Raw genomic sequence first — 21,927 nt, forward strand, 5'->3', positions numbered from 1 at the left:
TGCGGGACGAGTTGACGTTTTTATTGGTAACATGTTCGGGCACGGGAGATTTTTTGATCGCTTTTTATTCCGATTTTTGTGAGGCAGAATGACCAAAAACCAGCTATTCATGAATTTCTTTTGGGGGAGGCGTTTATACCGTTCTGCGTTTGGTAAAATTGATAAAGCAGTTTTATTCTGCGGGTCAGTACGATTACAGCGATACCTCATTTATATCATTTTTTTATGTTTTGGCGCTTTTATAAGATAAAAACTATTTTATAGAAAAAATAATTATTTTGGCATCACTTTATTCTGAGGACTATAACTTTTTTATTTTTTCGCTGATGATGCTGTATGGTGGCTCCTTTTTTGCGGGACAAGATGACGTTTGCAATGGTGCCATGGTTATTTATATCCGTCTTTTTGATCGCGTGTTATTCCACTTTTTGTTTGGCGGTATGAGAATAAAGCGTTGTTTTTTGCCTCGTTTTTTTTTTTTTTTAATGGCGTTCACTGAAGGGGTTAACTAGTGATATAGTTTTATAGGTGGGGGTCGTTATGGACGCGGCGATACTAAATATGTGTACTTTTATTGTTTGATCATTTTTTTATTTAGATATAGAAATGTATTTATGGGAATAATATATATATATTTTTCTTTATTTAGGAATTTTTTTGTTCTTTTTTCTTACACATGTGGGAATTTTTTTTTAACTTTTTTACTTTGTCCCGGGGGGGACATCACAGATCGCTGATCTGACAGTTTGCACAGCACTCTGTCAGATCACCGATCTGAGTTCCAGTGCTGCAGGCTTACCAGAGCCTGGTCTGCACCCGGAAGTAATCCCTGCAGGACCCGGATGCAGCCCCGCGGCCATTTTGTATCTGGGGCCTGCAGGGATAGGAGGTAAGAGACCCTCGCAGCAACGCGATCACATCGCGTTGCTTCGGGGGTCTCAGGGAAGCACGCAGGGAGATCATGTTTGATCGCGGTGTGCCGGGGGTTAATGTGCCGGGGGCGGTCCATGACCACTCCTGGCACATAGTGCCGGATGTCAGCTGCGATAGGCAGCTGACACCCGGCCGCGATCGGCCGCGCTCCCCCCATGAGCGCGGCCGATCGCGCTGGAAGTACTATTCCGTCCTTAGGAATTAGGGCCCACCCCACATGGACGGAATAGTACGTCCAATGGCAGAAAGGGGTTAAAGGCCACGGGCGTGACCCAGCCTCCAACCAGATTACCAGCTAGATTAACCACGGACAACCTGGATAAAATCTAGCCGGCGCCACTGAGCGTATAGTGGACGAATGTGGAATTACCGCTGTCTGTCGGACGCCCTAGTGTGAATAGCGTCGGACATGACAGTTGTTGAGTGTCATCATAAAGAAAGGTGGCTATGTTGGTCACTAATTTTGTGGGGTTTTGTTTTTGCATGTCAGAAATGTTTATTTCTAAATTTTGTACAGTTATATTGGTTTATCTGGTGAAAATAAACAAGTGAGATGGGAAGATATTTGGTTTTTATTAAGTTGCCTAATAAATCTGCTCAGTAATAGTTACCTGCACAAACAGATATCCTCCTAAGATAGCCAAATCTAAAAAAAAAAACACTCCAACTTCCAAAAATATTAAGCTTTGATATTTAATCTTTTGGGTTGATTGAGAACATAGTTGTTGGTCAATAATAAAAATAATCCTCTAAAATACAACTTGCCTAATAATGTATATACTGTATATAGTGTTGAGCGATACCTTCCGATATCGGAAAGTATCGGTATCGGAAAGTATCGGCCGATACCGTCAAAGTATCGGATCTAATCCGATACCGATACCCGATCCCAATGCAAGTCAATGGGACGAAAATATCGGAATTAAAATAAACCCTTTATAAACTTGTAGGTTCATTCTACATGAAGGAAAACAACTAAGAATAATGTAGGATGTATTGGGGGAGGTGGCGGAGACATTAAAGGCACAGAGGTTTAGCCCAATCAAATAGAATAGCAGGATTTTTATTTTTTTTTATGACGTTCGGCGTTAGAAAGATTTTGACTGTTATTTTTTTTTTATTTTATTTTGTGAGATATTGATGTTTCACTACTTCCACGCCCTTCACCTTCTTTTTTTCTTCTCCCACACTTTCTTCTTCATTATCCTCATCATCAGCTTCTTTGACATCAACTTCTTCACCTTATTCATCTTCTTCTTCATCTTCTACCTATTTTTTTTTTGTTACATTGTTCATATTCTATTTATTTTACTATTATCTTCTTCATATTCAACTTCTTCATCATATTCTTATTTGTGACAGGCATTTCCGTAGTTGTTATCTATAAAAGTTTGAAGATTACACCTTCCGTTCTGCCTGTCACAAAACAGTTACATTTGTCCGCGTTCAGTTTGGCCTGCAGCATCAGGCTTTATCCAGGGGCACCACGAGGAGGAACGGACTCACCCCCATACACTGCTTAGTCTTCTTCTGCTTATAATTTAGATAATATCTTTTGCTCTGATATTTAGTCTTATGCTTAATGTTCTTCTGCTCTTTGTTCTGCAGCCTCTTGTTCTTCTGCTTCTCGGTCTTCCAGGTCGTCGTCGTCTCCAGGGTCGTCGTCTCCGGGGTCGTCGTCATCGGGGTGGTCTTCAGGGTCATCGTCTCCAGGGTCGTCGTCATCACGGTGGTTGTTGTCTCCGGGGTCGTCGTCATCGGGGTGGTCTTCAGGGTCATCGTCTCCAGGGTCGTCGTCATCACGGTGGTTGTCGTCTCTGGTGTCGTCGTCATCTTAGGGGTGGTTTTCCGGGTCATCGTGTTTAGTCTCTTGAACTTGGAAATGTAGCAGAAGTTACAAGAAGGCTGAGAAAATGCCGAGAAACAGCTGATGGAACTGGAACTCGGATGGCTACCCGAAGGTCCAAGAGCCAATGGAACTACCGAGGACCAGCTGACGTTACTGGAACCCGGTTACTAAGCAGGAGGTACCCGTGCCTGAAAGCACTACCAAGGACCACCTGACGTTGGTGGAACTCGGATACCCAGAGGGAGGCACCTAAGCCAAAGGCTCTGCCCGGAACCAGCTGACAGTACTGGAACCAGGATGGGGAGCAGAAGGTACAAGAGCAAAAGACACTGCCGAGAACCAGCTGACGGTGCTGGAACCCGGATGGGTAGCCGAAGGTCCAAGAGCCAATGGAACTACCGAGGACCAGCTGACGTTACTGGAACCCGGTTACTAAGCAGGAGGTACCCGTGCCTGAAAGCACTACCAAGGACCACCTGACGTTGGTGGAACTCGGATACCCAGAGGGAGGCACCTAAGCCAAAGGCTCTGCCCGGAACCAGCTGACGGTGCTGGAACCAGGATGGGGACCTATTCAAGCTTGTCTTCCTAGAGCCCCAACTGGCGGTGTTGGAGGCCAGGGTCAGCAGGAGGATGAGATGGAGCAGAGTGTAGGCCGAAGCCTGCACTGGCGGCAGCTTTGGGTCTGTTGTGCCTGCGTGGCAGTTGCAGGACACGTTGCCGGCTGCACAGCAGGGGAACAGCTGGCAGTGCTGAACCCCACTGACACATTGGCTGGTGTTTTTCTCTGTGCAGCTAGCAGTACCGGGCCCCAACTGGCGGTGTTGGAGCCCGGGCTCTGCAGGGGGAGCAGAGTGTAGGCCGAAGCCTAATTGAACCAATTTCAAAGGTAACCTTTAACCCCCCCTCAGGTGTTACAAAGTAGAAGAGCCACAGCTTATGCAGCAGTAGTGCTGCACAAGTCAAAGGTTGCTCTTTTAATTCTTCTCCTTGCACACGCTGAATGAAACACATATAACATTTAGCCCTTTATACAGTCAAACTGTGTTGGAGGCGCGAGTTCCCTTCGTAATGAGACGCAGCACAGATGTCAAGAATCCCACCTTGGTGCTGGGTGCAGCCTCCTGAGCGTTGTTATTTGCTGTACAGGAGTCTGCGCTGTCGTGTTATCCCCTGGCCTAGCGCTGTTAGCGCTGCCCATCTTCTGACATCATTTAATGTCGGCCGGTGCGGTTCGCGATGACCATGAATCCCAGCCCCGCAATGTCTTAACATTGTTAAAACTCCGGGGCTGGGATTCATGGCCTGGCGCAGCACATATGTTCGCCTCTCACACTCGGGTCCTTACACCCGCTTCAGACTGTGCGGCGTCAGCTGATCCCTTATCGCATGCCACGGCCATGAAGCCGCACAGTCTGAAGAAGGCGGAAGGAGATGAGGGACAGGCGAACTGATGCACTGCTCATGCCCATCAATCACACCCTCGCAGTCCCAAGAAATAAGACACCGAGGGGCGTTGTGTGGGTCAGGGCGGCCGCAGAGGCGCAGGCAGCCAAACAATGATGCCAGAAGACGGGCAGCGCTACCAAGGGGGTTGCAGCGTGTCATTACAAAGGAAAGTCACACCACCGGGACGGTTAAATGGTCACACAGAGGACACTGTCATGGTTCCCAATGGCAAGGGAACGTAAGAAACATATAAATAACGAACGAGCTCTCGGGTGATGGAAACTCGAGTGGACCGTGAGCTAAATCTACCACACAACTAATAGTAGCCAGGGAGCATACCTACGGCTTCCTAAATGCCACGCGCCAGCCGGAGGACTAACTAAGCCTGGTAGAGGAAGAAACAGACCTGGCTTACCTCTAGGGAAATACCCCAAAAGATGATAGCAGCCCCCCACATGTAATAATGGTGAAATAAGAGGAAAAGACATACACAGTATGAAAGTAGATTTAGCAAAGAGAGGTCCACTTACTAGATAGCAGAAGGATACAAAAGAGGACTTCACGGTCAACTGAAAACCCTTTCAAAAAACCATCCTGAAATTACTTTAAGACTCCTGTGTCAACTCATGACACAGGAGTGGCAATTTCAGCCCGCAAGAGCTTCCAGCTACAGAGAATTACAAAAACTGCAAACTGGACTAAAGATACAAAACAAAAGGACAAAGTCCACTTAGCTGATCAGCAGACTAGTAGCAGGAACATGCAACCGAAGGCTCTGGTTACAATGATGACCGGCAAGGAAATGACTGGAGAGCAAGGCTAAATAGGAAACTCCCAAACACTGATGGGAACAGGTGACCTGAGACAGCAAAGCACACACAAGTCACCAGTACCACCAGCAACCACCAGGGGAGCCCAAAAAGCGGATTCACAACAGTACCCTCCCCTTAAGGAGGGGGCACCGAACCCTCACAAGAACCGCCAGGGCGATCTGGATGAGCCCTATGAAAGGCACGAGCCAAATCCGAGGCATGAACATCAGAGGCAGTTACCCAAGAATTATCTTCCTGACCATAGCCCTTCCATTTAACCAGATATTGAAGTCTCCGTCTGGAAATACGGGAGTCCAAGATCTTTTCTACCACGTACTCCAATTCAGCCTCCACCAGCACAGGAGCAGGAGGTTCAGTAGAAGGAACCACCGGTACCTCATATCTCCGCAACAGCGACCGATGGAACACATTATGGATAGCGAAAGATGCCGGGAGGTCCAAACGAAAGGAGACAGGGTTAAGAATCTCCAAAATCCTATAAGGACCGATGAACCGAGGCTTAAATTTAGGAGAAGAAACCCTCATAGGGACAAAACGGGAAGACAACCACACCAAGTCCCCAACACGAAGGTGGGGGCCAACACGACGACGGCGGTTAGCAAACTGCTGAGTCCTCTCCTGGGACAATTCCAAATTATCCACCACTTGTCCCCAAATCTGATGCAACCGATCCACTACCGCATCCACTCCAGGACAATCCGAAGATTCAACCTGACCAGATGAAAACCGCGGATGAAACCCTGAATTGCAAAAGAAAGGAGAAACCAAAGTGGCAGAACTAGCCCGATTATTAAGAGCAAACTCCGCCAACGGCAGAAAGGCAACCCAATCATCCTGATCCGCAGACACAAAACACCTCAAATAAGTCTCCAAAGTTTGATTAGTTCGTTCCGTCTGGCCATTGGTCTGAGGATGGAATGCAGACGAAAAAGACAAATCAATGCCCAACCTGGCACAGACTGCCTGCCAAAATCTAGACACGAACTGGGTACCCCTGTCAGAAACGATGTTTTCCGGAATACCATGCAGGCGAACCACATTTTGAAAAAACAGAGGGACCAACTCAGATGAGGAAGGCAACTTAGGCAATGGCACCAAATGAACCATTTTAGAAAAACGGTCACACACCACCCAGATGACAGACATCTTCTGAGAAACAGGGAGGTCCGAGATAAAGTCCATAGAGATGTGCGTCCAAGGCCTCTTCGGAATAGGCAAGGGCAACAACAACCCACTAGCCCTAGAACAACAAGGCTTGGCCCGAGCACACACATCGCAAGACTGCACAAAAACACGCACATCTCGAGACAGGGAAGGCCACCAGAAGGATCTAGCCACCAAATCTCTGGTGCCAAAAATTCCCGGATGACCTGCCAGAGTAGAAGAATGAACTTCCGAGATGACTCTAGTGGTCCACTCGTCAGGAACAAACAGTCTACCAGACGGACAACGATCAGGTCTATCTGCCTGAAATTCTTGCAAAGCACGTCGCAAATCAGGAGAGAGAGCAGACAAAACCACTCCATCCTTAAGGACACCAGCAGGTTCAGAATTCCCAGGAGAGTCAGGCTCAAAACTCCTAGAAAGAGCATCTGCCTTCACATTCCTAGAACCCGGTAAGTACGAGACCACAAAATTAAACCGGGAAAAGAACAACGACCAACGTGCCTGTCTAGGATTCAGGCGCCTGGCAGACTCCAAATAAATTAAATTCTTGTGATCAGTCAAAACTTCCACCTGATGTTTGGCACCCTCAAGCCAATGACGCCACTCCTCAAATGCCCACTTCATGGCCAAAAGCTCCCGATTACCAACATCATAGTTTCGCTCGGTGGCCGAAAATTTTCGCGAAAAGAACGCACAAGGTCTCATCACTGAGCAGTCGGGACTTTTCTGCGACAAAACCGCCCCCGCTCCAATCTCGGAAGCATCGACCTCAACCTGAAAGGGAAGGGAAACATCAGGCTGGCGCAACACAGGGGCAGACAAAAAGCGGCGCTTAAGCTCCCGAAAGGCCTCCACGGCAGCAGGGGACCAATTGGCAACATCAGCACCCTTTTTAGTCAAATCCGTCAGAGGTTTAGCAACGCCAGAAAAACCAGCTATAAATCGACGATAAAAATTAGCAAAGCCCAAGAATTTCTGGAGACTCTTCAGAGAAGTAGGCTGCGTCCAGTCGTAAATAGCCCGAACCTTGACAGGGTCCATCTCAATAGAAGAAGGGGAAAAAATGTATCCCAAAAAGGAAATTTTTTGAACCCCAAAAACACACTTAGAACCCTTTACACACAAAGAATTCTCCCGCAAAACCTGAAAAACCCTCCTGACCTGCTGAACATGAGACTCCCAGTCATCAGAAAAAATCAAAATATCATCCAAGTACACTATCATAAATTTATCCAAATATTCACGGAAAATATCATGCATTAAGGACTGAAAGACAGAAGGTGCATTAGAAAGGCCGAAAGGCATTACCAAATACTCAAAATGGCCCTCAGGCGTATTAAATGCGGTTTTCCACTCATCCCCCTGCTTAATTTGCACCAAATTATACGCCCCACGAAGATCAATCTTAGAGAACCACTTAGCCCCCCTTATGCGAGCAAACAAATCAGTCAGCAAAGGCAACGGATACTGATATTTGACTGTAATCTTATTCAGGAGTCGATAATCAATACAAGGCCTCAGAGAGCCATCCTTTTTAGAGACAAAAAAAAAACCGGCTCCTAAAGGTGATGAAGAAGGACGAATATGTCCCTTTTCCAGGGACTCCTTAATATACTCGCGCATAGCAGCATGTTCAGGTACAGATAGGTTAAACAAACGACCCTTTGGAAATTTACTGCCAGGAATCAGATCTATGGCGCAATCACAATCCCTGTGAGGAGGGAGTGAACCAATCTTAGGCTCTTCAAAAATATCACGATAATCAGACAAAAATGCCGGAATCTCAGATGGAATAGATGACGAAATGGGCACCATAGGAGTGTCCCCATGAGCCCCCCGACATCCCCAGCTTAACACAGACATAGCTTTCCAGTCAAGGACTGGGTTATGAGACTGTAAACATGGTAATCCAAGCACCAAAACATCATGTAAATTGTACAACACAAGGAAGCGAATCACCTCCTGATGGTCTGGAGTCATACGCATAGTCACTTGCGTCCAGAACTGTGGTTTATTACAAGCCAAAGGTGTAGAATCAATACCCTTCAGAGGTATAGGGACTTCCAGAGGCTCTAAATCAAACCCACAGCGCCTGGCGAAGGACCAGTCCATAAGACTCAGAGCGGCGCCAGAGTCCACATAGGCATCCAAGGTAATAACTGATAATGAACAAATCAAGGTTACAGACAAAATAAATTTGGACTGTAAAGTGCCAATTGAAATAGACTTGTCAACCTTCCTAGTACGTTTAGAGCATGCCGATATAACATGAGCAGAATCACCACAATAGAAGCATAACCCATTTTTACGCCTATAATTCTGCCGCTCGCTTCTGGACATAATTCTGTCACATTGCATTTTCTCTGGCGTCTCTTCAGAAGATACCACCAAATGGTGCACGGGTTTGCGCTCCCGCAAACGCCGATCAATCTGAATTGCCATTGTCATGGACTCATTCAGACCTGTAGGCGCAGGGAACCCGACCATAACATCTTTAACGGCATCAATGAATCAATGAATCTCCAAATTAGGTTCCTCATAAAGCAACCCTAAAGCCAGGAAAAACGCATCCACATTGAGCAACGCAGGATCCCCTGGTGCCAATGAAAATGCCCAATTTTGAGGGTCACCTCGCAGCAAAGAAATTACAATCTTAACCTGCTGGACAGGATCTCCTGAGGAGTGAGGTCTGAGAGAAAGGAATAATTTACAATTATATTTGAAATTCAGAAACCGAGATCTATCTCCGGAAAACACCTCTGGTGTAGGGATTTTAGGTTCAGAAATAGGAGTATGCATAACAAAATCTTGTAAATTTTGAACCTTCGTAGCAAGATTATTTAAACCTGCAGCCAAACTCTGAGGATCCATCTTTAAACAGGTGAGCTCAGAGCCATTCAAGGATTATAAGGAGAGAAAGGCAAAGGCAGTAATTAGAGCTGAAATACAACTGATCCAACTATGAAGCAAGCATAGGGAAAAAGAAAAAAAAAAATTTACAGACTTCCCATTTCTCTCCTTTCTTCTGCCAATAAGTTTAACACATGGCCGGTCATACTGTCATGGTTCCCAATGGCAAGGGAACGTAAGAAACATATAAATAACGAACGAGCTCTCGGGTGATGGAAACTCGAGTGGACCGTGAGCTAAATCTACCACACAACTAATAGTAGCGAGGGAGCATACCTACGGCTTTCTAAATGCCTCGCGCCAGCCGGAGGACTAACTAAGCCTGGTAGAGGAAGAAACAGACCTGGCTTACCTCTAGGGAAATACCCCAAAAGATGATAGCAGCCCCCCACATGTAATAACGGTGAAATAAGAGGAAAAGACATACACAGTATGAAAGTAGATTTAGCAAAGAGAGGTCCACTTACTAGATAGCAGAAGGATACAAAAGAGGACTTCACGGTCAACAGAAAACCCTTTCAAAAAACCATCCTGAAATTACTTTAAGACTCCTGTGTCAACTCATGACACAGGAGTGGCAATTTCAGCCCGCAAGAGCTTCCAGCTACAGAGAATTACAAAAACTGCAAACTGGACTAAAGATACAAAACAAAAGGACAAAGTCCACTTAGCTGATCAGCAGACTAGTAGCAGGAACATGCAACCGAAGGCTCTGGTTACAATGATGACCGGCAAGGAAATGACTGGAGAGCAAGGCTAAATAGGAAACTCCCAAACGCTGATGGAAGCAGGTGAACAGAAGCAGCAAAGTGCAAACAAGTCACCAGTACCACCAGCAACCACCAGGGGAGCCCAAAAAGCGGATACACAACAGGACACATTTCAGACGTGTTTTCAGTTCCACATGTGCGAGGAGAATACGTACAAGGTGGCTGGAAAACGTACAAACACCTGGGGGAGGGGGGACAGGTTCCCTTCAATTTCAGTTCTTGTGTCTGCGTGGCTTTTGCAGGACACGTTGCCGGCTGCACAGCAGGGGAACAGCTGGCGGTGCTGAACCCCACTGACACATTGGCTGGTGTTTTGCTCTGTGCAGCTAGCAGTACCGGGCCCCAACTGGCAGTGTTGGAGGCCAGGGTCAGCAGAAGGATGAGATGGAGCAGAGTGTAGGCCGAAGCCTGCACTGGCGGCAGCTTTGGGTCTGTTGTGCCTGCGTGGCTGTTGCAGGACACGTTGCCGGCTGCACAGCAGGGGAACAGCTGGCGGTGCTGAACCCCACTGACACATTGGCTGGTGTTTTTCTCTGTGCAGCTAGCAGTACCGGGCCCCAACTGGCGGTGTTGGAGCCCGGGCTCTGCGGGGGAGCAGAGTGTAGGCCGAAGCCTAATTGAACCAATTTCAAAGGTAACCTTTAACCCCCCCTCAGGTGTTACAAAGTAGAAGAGCCACAGCTTATGCAGCAGTAGTGCTGCACAAGTCAAAGGTTGCTCTTTTAATTTTTCTCCTTGCACACGCTGAATGAAACACGTATAACATTTAGCCCTTTATACAGTCAAACTGTGTTGGAGGCGCGAGTTCCCTTCGTAATGAGACGCAGCACAGATGTCAAGAATCCCACCTTGGTGCTGGGTGCAGCCTCCTGAGCGTTGTTATTTGCTGTACAGGAGTCTGCGCTGTCGTGTTATCCCCTGGCCTAGCGCTGTTAGCGCTGCCCATCTTCTGACATCATTTAATGTCGGCCGGTGCGGTTCGCGATGACCATGAATCCCAGCCCCGCAGTGTCTTAACATTGTTAAAACACTGCGGGGCTGGGATTCATGGCCTGGCGCAGCACATATGTTCGCCTCTCACACTCGGGTCCTTACACCCGCTTCAGACTGTGCGGCGTCAGCTGATCCCTTATCGCATGCCACGGCCATGAAGCCGCACAGTCTGAAGAAGGCGGAAGGAGATGAGGGACAGGCGAACTGATGCACTGCTCATGCCCATCAATCACACCCTCGCAGTCCCAAGAAATAAGACACCGAGGGGCGTTGTGTGGGTCAGGGCGGCCGCAGAGGCGCAGGCAGCCAAACAATGATGCCAGAAGACGGGCAACGCTACCAAGGGGGTTGCAGCGTGTCATTACAAAGGAAAGTCACACCACCGGGACGGTTAAATGGTCACACAGAGGACACATTTCAGACGTGTTTTCAGTTCCACATGTGCGAGGAGAATACGTTTATGAGCCACCTTGCACACATGCAGCATTACCGCTGTACAAGGTGGCTGGAAAACGTACAAACGCCTGGGGGAGGGGGGACAGGTTCCCTTCAATTTCAGTTCTTGTGTCTGCGTGGCTTTTGCAGGACACGATGCCGGCTGCACAGCAGGGGAACAGCTGGCGGTGCTGAACCCCACTGACACATTGGCTGGTGTTTTGCTCTGTGCAGCTAGCAGTACCGGGCCCCAACTGGCGGTGTTGGAGGCCAGGGTCAGCAGGAGGAGGAGAGGGAGCAGAGTGTAGGCCGAAGCCTGCACTGGCGGCAGCTTTGGGTCTGTTGTGCCTGCGTGGCTGTTGCAGGACACGTTGCCGGCTGCACAGCAGGGGAACAGCTGGCGGTGCTGAACCCCACTGACACATTGGCTGGTGTTTGGCTCTGTGCAGCTAGCAGTACCGGGCCCCAACTGGCGGTGTTGGAGGCCAGGGTCAGCAGGAGGATGAGATGGAGCAGAGTGTAGGCCGAAGCCTGCACTGGCGGCAGCTTTGGGTCTGTTGTGCCTGCGTGGCTGTTGCAGGACACGTTCCCGGCTGCACAGCAGGGGAACAGCTGGTGGTGCTGAACCCCACTGACACATTGGCTGGTGTTTTTCTCTGTGCAGCTAGCAGTACCGGGCCCCAACTGGCGGTGTTGGAGCCCGGGCTCTGCAGGGGGAGCAGAGTGTAGGCCGAAGCCTAATTGAACCAATTTCAAAGGTAACCTTTAACCCCCCCTCAGGTGTTACAAAGTAGAAGAGCCACAGCTTATGCAGCAGTAGTGCTGCACAAGTCAAAGGTTGCTCTTTTAATTTTTCTCCTTGCACTCGCTGAATGAAACACGTATAACATTTAGGCCCTTACACAGTCAAACTGATTTTGAGGCGTGAGTTCCCTTCGTAAAGAGACGCAGTACAGCTGGGAAAAATGCCACCTTGGTGCTTTGCGCGGCCTCCTGAGCATCGTTATTTGTTGCACAGGAGTCTGCGCTTTTGTGTTATCCCTTGGCCTTGCGCTGTTAGCGCTGACCATCCTCTGACATCATGTTATGTCGGCTGTTGCGGTTTGCGATGACCATGAATCCCAGCCCCCCAGTGTCTTAACATTGTTAAAACACTGCGGGGCTGGGATTCCTGGCCTGGCGCAGTACATATGTTCGCCTCTCGCTTGGGTTCTTACACCCGCTTCAGACTATGCGGCGTCAGCTGATCCCTTATCGCATGCCACGGCCATGAAGAACCACAGTCCGAAGAAGGCGGAAGGAGATGAGGGACAGGCGAAGAAATGCACCGTTCATGCCCATCAATCACACCCTCGCAGTCCAAATAAATAAGACATCGAGGGGCGTTGTGTGGGGCAAGGCGGCCGCAGAGGCGCAGGCAGCCAAACAATGATGCCAGAAGACGGGCAGCGCTACCAAGGAGCTTGTTGCGTGTCAATACAAAGGAAAATCACACCTGAGGGACGTTTTAATGGTCGCAGAGGACTCATTTTTAGACGTGTTCACTTCAACATGGGCAAGGAGAATAAGTTTCTGAGCCACCTTGCACACATGCAGCATTACTGTCGTACAAGGTGGCTGTAAAACGTAAAAACGCCTGGGGGAGGGGGGACAGGTTTCCTTCAATTTCAGTTCTTGTGTCTGCGTGGCTGTTGCAGGACACGTTGCCGGCTACACAGCAGGGGAACAGCTGGCGGTGCTGAACCCCACTGACACATTGGCTGGTGTTTGGCTCTGTGCAGCTAGCACATCTGGGCCCCAACTGGCGGTGTTAGAGCCCAGGGTCAGCAGGAGGAGGAGAGGGAGCAGAGTGTAGGCCGAAGCCTGCACTGGAGCAAGTTGAAAGGGAAACTTTAACCCCCCCCCAGGCGTTTGTAGCTGAAAGAGCCATCGTGTACAGCACTAATGCTGGAAAAGGTAAACTTAGCTCTTTTAATTATGGTCCTTGCACATGCTGAACCTAACACTTATAAAAAGTGTCCCCTCCTACCGTGATACCGTCCGGTAGGTGGAACTTTCCTTTGTGATGTGACGCAGCACAGCCGTCATTCTTACCCCCTTGGCGCCGTGCGCCGCCTCCTCAGCGTTGTTTGAATCAGTCCCGGAGCCTGCGCTGTTAGGTTAGCCCTTGGCCATGCACACATTTTGCGCTGCCCGTCTTCTGACATCATTTGGTGTCAGGCTGGCTGAGCCTGTGCAGCCACGCTGGACGAGATCCCGCCTCGTAGTGTCTTCTGATTTAATCCCACTGGGGGCCTGAGATCCATGGACATGCGCAGTGCATATCTGAACCTCCACCTCTCACTCATCTCCCTACGGCTTCTTCAGACTGTGCGGTGTCACGGCCGTGGCATGCTATTAGGGACCAGCTGACACCGCACAGTTTGAAGAAGCCGTAGGGAGATGAGTGAGAGGTGGAGGTTCAGATATGCACTGCGCATGTCCATGGATCTCAGGCCCCCAGTGGGATTAAATCAGAAGACAGTACGAGGCGGGCTCTCGGCCAGCGCGGCTGCACAGGCGCAGCCAGCCTGACACCAAATGATGTCAGAAGACGGGCAGCGCAAAATGTGTGCATGGCCAAGGGCTAACCTAACAGCGCAGGCTCCGGGACTGATTCAAACAACGCTAAGGAGGCGGCGCACGGCGCCAAGGGGGTAAGAATGACGGCTGTGCTGCGTCACATCACAAAGGAAAGTTCCACCAACCGGACGGTATCACGGTAGGAGGGGACACTTTTCATAAGTGTTAGGATCAGCATGTGCAAGGAGCACCACGAAAAGAGGCACTTTTTCCCTTTGCATCATTACTGCTGCACAAGGTGGCTCCTTCAGTAACAAACGCCTGGGGGGGGGGGACAGGTTCCCTTAAATTTAACTTGTTGTGCCTGCGTGGCGGTCGCAGTACACGTTGCCGGCTGCACAGCAGGGGAACAGCTGGCGGTGCTGAACCCCACTAACACATTGGCGAGGTGTTTGGCTCTGTGCGGACAGCACTTCTGGACGGCAACTAGCGGTGTTGGAGCCCAGGGACAGGTGGAGGAGGAGGAGGTGGAGGAGGTAGGAGGGATTGCCACACACACAGCAGGGGAACAGCTGACGTTACTGAACCCCAATAACAGAGGAGGGACTGTTGGGACTGTGCGTACAGCACTACTGGACGGCAACTAGCGGTGTTGGAGCCCAGGCACAGGAGGGGGAGGTGGAGGTAGGAGGAGGTAGGAGGGATTGCCACACACACAGCAGGGGAACAGCTGACGTTACTGAACCCCAATAACAGAGGAGGGACTGTTGGGACTGTGCGTACAGCACTACCAGGCAACAACTAGCGGTGTTGGAGCCCAGGGACAGGTGGAGGAGGAGGAGGTGGAGGAGGTAGGAGGGATTGCCACACACACAGCAGGGGAACAGCTGACGTTACTGAACCCCAATAACAGAGGAGGGACTGTTGGGACTGTGCGTACAGCACTACTGGACGGCAACTAGCGGTGTTGGAGCCCAGGGACAGGAGGGGGAGGTGGAGGTAGGAGGAGGTAGGAGGGATTACCACACACACAGCAGGGGAACAGCTGACGTTACTGAACCCCAATAACAGAGGAGGGACTGTTGGGACTGTGCGTACAGCACTACTGGACGGCAACTAGCGGTGTTGGAGCCCAGGGACAGGAGGGGGAGGTGGAGGTAGGAGGAGGTAGGAGGGATTGCCACACACACAGCAGGGGAACAGCTGACGTTACTGAACCTCAATAACAGAGGAGGGACTGTTGGGACTGTGCGTACAGCACTACTGGACGGCAACTAGCGGTGTTGGAGCCCAGGGACAGGAGGGGGAGGTGGAGGTAGGAGGTAGGAGGGATTGCCACACACACAGCAGCGGAACAGCTGACGTTACTGAACCCCAATAACAGAGGAGGGACTGTTGGGACTGTGCGTACAGCACTACCAGGCAACAACTAGCGGTGTTGGAGCCCAGGGACAGGTGGAGGAGGAGGAGGTGGAGGAGGTAGGAGGGATTGCCACACACACAGCAGGGGAACAGCTGACGTTACTGAACCCCAATAACAGAGGAGGGACTGTTGGGACTGTGCGTACAGCACTACCAGGTAACAACTAGCGGTGTTGGAGCCCAGGGACAGGTGGAGGAGGAGGAGGTGGAGGAGGTAGGAGGGATTGCCACACACACAGCAGGGGAACAGCTGACGTTACTGAACCCCAATAACAGAGGAGGGACTGTTGGGACTGTGCGTACAGCACTACTGGACGGCAACTAGCGGTGTTGGAGCCCAGGGACAGGAGGGGGAGGTGGAGGTAGGAGGAGGTAGGAGGGATTGCCACACACACAGCAGGGGAACAGCTGACGTTACTGAACCCCAATAACAGAGGAGGGACTGTTGGGACTGTGCGGACAGCACTTCTGGACGGCAACTAGCGGTGTTGGAGCCCAGGGACAGGTGGAGGAGGAGGAGGTGGAGGAGGTAGGAGGAGGTAGGAGGGATTGCCACACACACAGCAGGGGAACAGCTGACGTTACTGAACCCCAATAAAAGAGGAGGGACTGTTGGGACTGTGCGGACAGCACTTCTGGACGGCAACTAGCGGTGTTGGAGCCCAGGGACAGGTGGAGGAGGAGGAGGTGGAGGAGGTAGGAGGAGGTAGGAGGGATTGCCACACACACAGCAGGGGAACAGCTGACGTTACTGAACCCCAATAACAGAGGAGGGACTGTTGACTGTGCGTACAGCACTACCAGGCAACAACTAGCGGTGTTGGAGCCCAGGGACAGGAGGAGAAGCAGAGGAACACAATGTAGGCCGAAGCCTGATTGGAGAAAGTCGAAAGGGAACCTTTAACCCCCCCCCAAGGCGTTTGTAGCTGAAAGAGCCAGCTTGTGCAGCAAAAAAGATGCAAAAGGAAAAGGTGGCTCTTTTCATGATGCTCCTTGCAAACACAGAACTAAACACTTGTAAAATGTGTCCCCTGATACCGTATGACCGTCCCGGAGGTGGGACTTTCCTTCGTAATATGACGCAGCACAGCCGTCATTCCTACCCCCTTGGCGCCGTGCCCCGGCTCCTCAGCGTTGTTTGATTCCGTCCCGGAGCCTGCGCTGTTAAGTTATCCCTTGGCCAGGCACACTTAGCGCTGCCCATCTTCTGACATCATTTGGTGTCAGGCTGGCTGCGCCTGTGCGGCCGCGCTGGCCGAGAGCCCGCCTCGCAGTGTCTTCTGATTTAATCCCACCGCGGGCCTGAGATCCGTGGCCATGCGCAGTGCATATCCTCGCCTCTCACTCCCCTCCCTACGGCTTCTTAAGACTGTGCGGTGTCACGGCCGTGGCATGCTATTAGGGACCAGCTGACACCGCACAGTTTGAAGAAGCCGTAGGGAGATGAGTGAGAGGTGGAGGTTCAGATATGCACTGCGCATGTCCATGGATCTCAGGCCCCCAGTGGGATTAAATCAGAAGACACTGCGAGGCGGGCTCTCGGCCAGCGCGGCCGCACAGGCGCAGCCATCCTGACACCAAATGATGTCAGAAGACGGGCAGCGCTAAGTGTGCCTGGCCAAGGGATAACTTAACAGCGCAGGCTCCGGGACGGAATCAAACAACGCTGAGGAGCCGGGGCACGGCGCCAAGGGGGTAGGAATGACGGCTGTGCTGCGTCATATTACGAAGGAAAGTCCCACCTCCGGGACGGTTTTACGGTATCAGTGGACACATTTTATAAGTGTTAAGTTCTGCGGGTGCAAGGAGCTAAACAAAAATAGCTACCTTTTCCTTGTGCAGCATTACTGCTGTACAAGGTGGCTCTTTCAGTAACAAACGCCTTGGGGGGGGGGGACAGGTTCCCTTACATTTCAGTTGTTGTGTCAGCGTGGCGGTCGCAGGACACATTGCCGGCTACACAGCTGGGGATCAGCTGACGTTACTGAAACCCAATAACACTGGGTCATATGTTTTGACTGTGCAGACGGCACTTCTGAGCCTCAACTGGCGGTGTTGGAGCCGAGGAATTTAAGTTCAGGTGGTAGAAAGATGAACACAACAGGAGACCTGGATACTGTAGACAGTCACCTAATTATTTAATCAGGAAGAGGAGTGGCAAATTCCTGCGAGATCCAGGCCTTGTTCATTTTCAGGAAAGTAAGCCGGTCAACGTTATCGGAGGATAGTCGCATGCGACGGTCAGTTAGTACACCACCTGCAGCACTAAAGACACGTTCCGATAATACACTGGCCGCAGGGCAAGACAGCACCTCCAATGCATACTGGCTTAGCTCTGGCCATGTATCCAGCTTTGAGACCCAAAACTTGAAAGGGGAAGAGCCGTCTGGGAGTACAGCAAGAGGGCAAGACATGTAGTCTGTCACCATCTGACGGAACCGTTGCCTCCTGCTGACTGGAGCCGTCTGTGATGGTGTAGACTTTTGTGGCGGGCACAGAAAACTGTGCCACAGTTGGGCCATACTGGTCTTGCCTTGGGCAGAGGCACTGCTTCTGCTACCTCTTTGTGCAGAGCCTCCACCACTGCCTGGACGCACTGAGCTGCTTTGGAATGCACTAGCAGCACTTCACTCAGTTGGAATGGAGAAGATGATGGAATTGACCAGTGTGTCTTGGTACTCCCGCATTTTTCGCTCCCGGTTCAACGGTGTGATGAGGCTTTCTACGTTGTCCCGGTAGCGAGGATCGAGGAGGGTGAACACCCAATAATCAGATATGTTGAGAATGTGGGCGATGCGGCGGTCGTTTCTCAGGCACTGCAGCATGTAATCCACCATGTGCTGCAGACTGCCAACTGCCCAAGAAACGCTGTCCCCTGCTGGAGGCGTGATCTCTGCCCGCTCGTCATCACCCCACCCTCGCTGTACACACTGAGTACTGGACAATTGTGTAACTCCCTCCTCTGGACGGATGTCTTCCTCCTCCATTGACTCCTCCTCATCCTCCTCACAAACTGTCCCCTGCCTACGCGTTTGTGAGGAACCACATGGCGCTGACTGTCCAGAAGATGATGGAAATGCTGAATCCTCATCCTCCACCTCTTCCACAACATCATCCCTTAGCGCTTGCAGTGATTTTTCAAGCAGGCAGATAAGGGGGACGGTCATGCTGACTAGTGCATCATCTGCACTCGCCATCCGCGTGGAATAATCAAAGGGACGCAAAACCTGGCAGACGTCATTCATAGTGGCCCACTCTGTGGTTGTGAAGTCTGTACGGCGCTGACTGCGACTTCTTTGCGCCTGAAGCAGCTGGTACTCCATTACAGCTTGCTGCTGCTCACACAACCGCTCCAACATATGTAACGTGGAATTCCACCTGGTAGGTAGGTCACATATGATGCGATGTTCCGGCAGGCGGTGTCGGCGCTGCAGAGCCGCAATGCGCGCTTTTGCCGTGCTGGAACGCCGCAAGTGAGCACACTCTAGGCGGACCTTGTGCAGCAGTGCATCAAGATCCGGATAGTCCCTCAGAAAACTCTGCACGACCAAATTGAGCACATGTGCCAGACATGGGATGTGAGTGAGGTTGCCGAGGCCCAGAGCTGCCACCAGATTTCGGCCATTATCACACACTACCATGCCTGGCTGGAGATTCGCTGGCACAAACCACACATCGCTCTCCTGCTTGATGGCATTCCAGAGCTCCTGCGCTGTGTGGCTTCGATTCCCCAAATAAATTAATTTCAAGACGGCCTGTTGACGTTTGGCCACGGCTGTGCTCATGTCGGTCGTAACAGGTACACGTTCATCACGGGTCCATGTGGAGGTGGACTGTGACGGCTCCTGCAGCGATGATTCTGAGGAACTGGTGTAGGAGGAGGAGTCAATGCGTACAGAATGGATTCCTGCAATCCTTGGAGTGGGCAGGACACGTCCTGCGCCACTCGCACGGTCTGTACCCGGCTCAACGACATTAACCCAATGGGCAGTGAGGGAAAGGTATCGCCCCTGTCCATGTTGACTGGTCCACGCATCGGTGGTGAGGTGGACCTTGCTACTGACGGCGTTCAGTAGCGCGTGTTTTATGTGTCCCTCCACATGCTTGTGCAGGGCAGGGACGGCTTGCCTGCTGAAGTAAAAGCGGCTGGGCACATTGTACTGTGGGACTGCCAATGACATCAAGTCACGGAAGCTGTCAGTCTCCACCAGCCTGAATGACAGCATTTCCAGTGACAGAAGTTTGGCAATGCCTGCAGTCAGAGCCTGTGCTCGTGGGTGGTTTGACGAGAAAGGCCGCCTTTTCTCCCATGCCTGTACTACCGATGGCTGTAGACTGGGCTGGGAGTGTGTGGATGACTGGGAAAGTGGTGCTGCGGGTGGAATTACAGCGGGTCTCTGGACAACAGGGCCAGAGGTTCTTCCACGGCGATCCTGGGAGGAAGCCGAACCAGCTGCGTGTGAGCTGGAGGAAGAGGCAACACGAGCTGAAGAGGTGGTAGCTGCCGCTGTTGTTTGGCCTACCTCCTCAGTGTGTTTTTCTAACTCCGCCGGGTGCCTGGTGCGCACATGTTTCCACATGTTGGAGGTATTGAGGTTGCTGACATTTTTCCCTCTTTTGACTTTGTAATGACACACCTTGCATTTGACATAGCAAATGTCATCTGCAACTGTGTCAAAAAAGGACCAGGCACTGCAAGTGTTGGGAGCGCCCTTTTTGGCTTTTGGAAGAGACATGCTCCTAACGGGTGCCAAAGTGGAGGCTGCAGGATCCGCAGTCTTCCCCCTCCCTCTCCCTCTTTGGGCCGTACAGGGAATCTCTTCCTCAGAGCTGCTCCCACCACCTTCCTGTCCCTCACGCCAAGATGGGTCAAGGACCTCATCATCTACACTACCCTCTGCCCCCAACTGCTCCTCCTGGGTAGTCTCAGCAGCAGAGCACACACCAGTAAGTGGCACCTGAGTGTCATCATCAGCTGATGCGGCCTGCGATGTGGTGAACGGAGCCACTGGCCCACCCGCCTCTTCAGAGGAAGAGAGAAAAAGCTGTTGGGCATCACTGCACCCTGCCTCTTCTTCCATTTCTCCAATGCTGCTTGGCTGGCCCCCTGTTTCCAAGCCAAGAGATTCAGAGAACAGAAGTAGAGACGGCTACTGTCCTGGGCTCTCTGTCTGCCTGGGCAATTTGGCAGGTGGTGAAGAGACAGATGGCTGCTCTCCAGTGCTCTGTGTCTGAGAGGATGTGGCACTAATTGAAGTTGATGCATTAGCTGCCATCCATCCGACAACGGCTTCAATTTGTTCTTCACGCAGCAGCGGTGTACGGCGCTCTGCGACAAAGCTGCGCATGAATGACTGTTCCCTTGTGAAAGTGGGTGCTGATGAGTCACCGGTGCCCGCAGCAGGCACAGAATCCCCACGTCCCCTCCCTGCTCCGCGCCCACGCCCACGCCCACGTGCCTTACTCACTGCCTTCTTCATCTTGGTTGACTGATAAAGATAAGCAGAAAAGTACTAACGGATTTGTGTGCTTATTCCTGAACAACTCCTCCTAACAGGTATAAGAAACACTAATTTTCTAAAGTGTGGACTAGACTTTAATTTGAGCTAATGTGGCCTACACAAATGTAAAGTGGTGTCACTGGTGTGTTTGGTGAACTTTATTATTTATTTATTTTTGGGGGGCTGAACTGACAACAGATAGAGCTGCAGTCACACGGAGACCGTGCAGACAGACGTAAACGGCGCTGCAAGGCCCAAAAACCCTCCTCTACATTATCCTATGTAGTGTTTTTCCACAAATTAGCTGGAGACGGGTGGAAAGACACTAATAGGAATTTTTTGAAAAATGTGCAGCAGCCTGCACTACTTAAAACAAAATGAAAATTGATTTGGTGGTATGACGCAGTGAACAACCCTGAGCTGGAGACAACCAGGCTATGGCTGCTCACAGACTACAGGGCGAGCTGCAGTCACACGGAGACCGTGCAGACAGCCGTAAACGGCGCTGCAAGGCCCAAAAACGCTCCTCTACGTTATCCTATGTAGTGTTTTTCCACAAATTAGCTGGAGACGGGTGGAAAGACACTAATAGGATTTTTTGTTAAAAATTAGCAGCAGACTACACTACTTGGAAAAAAAAAAAAAAAAAGAACAGTATGAGGCAATGAACCACCCTCCCTGAACTGAATACAACCAGCTATGGATGGCCTATGTGGCTGCACTCAGACTAGAGAGTGGGCTGCACTCACACACACACACACACAGACCTTGCAGATCGCTGTGAAAACAGCGCTACAAGGCAAAAGCAAGGTGAATAGTAGGTGAACACAGCGGTTGCTAAATTAGCCTTTGGAAAGCACAAAGAAGCAAATCGCTATCTCTAAACTGTCCCTCAGTCAGCAAACAGCGTCCTGTCACTAACTGAATTCACAGCAGAGTGATCGCAAAATGGCGCCAGCGACTTTTAAACTGCATCATGACATCATTTCAGCAGCCAATCACAGCCTTGCCAGTAGTTTCATGCCCTCCATGCTGAACAGGATGTGCCCACACTTGGAATCATTCTCATTGGATGAATTTGTGCATTTTGAATCTGGGAACTT

The sequence above is a fragment of the Ranitomeya variabilis genome, chromosome 3 (genome assembly GCF_051348905.1).
Source record: "Ranitomeya variabilis isolate aRanVar5 chromosome 3, aRanVar5.hap1, whole genome shotgun sequence".
NCBI lineage: Eukaryota > Metazoa > Chordata > Amphibia > Anura > Dendrobatidae > Ranitomeya > Ranitomeya variabilis.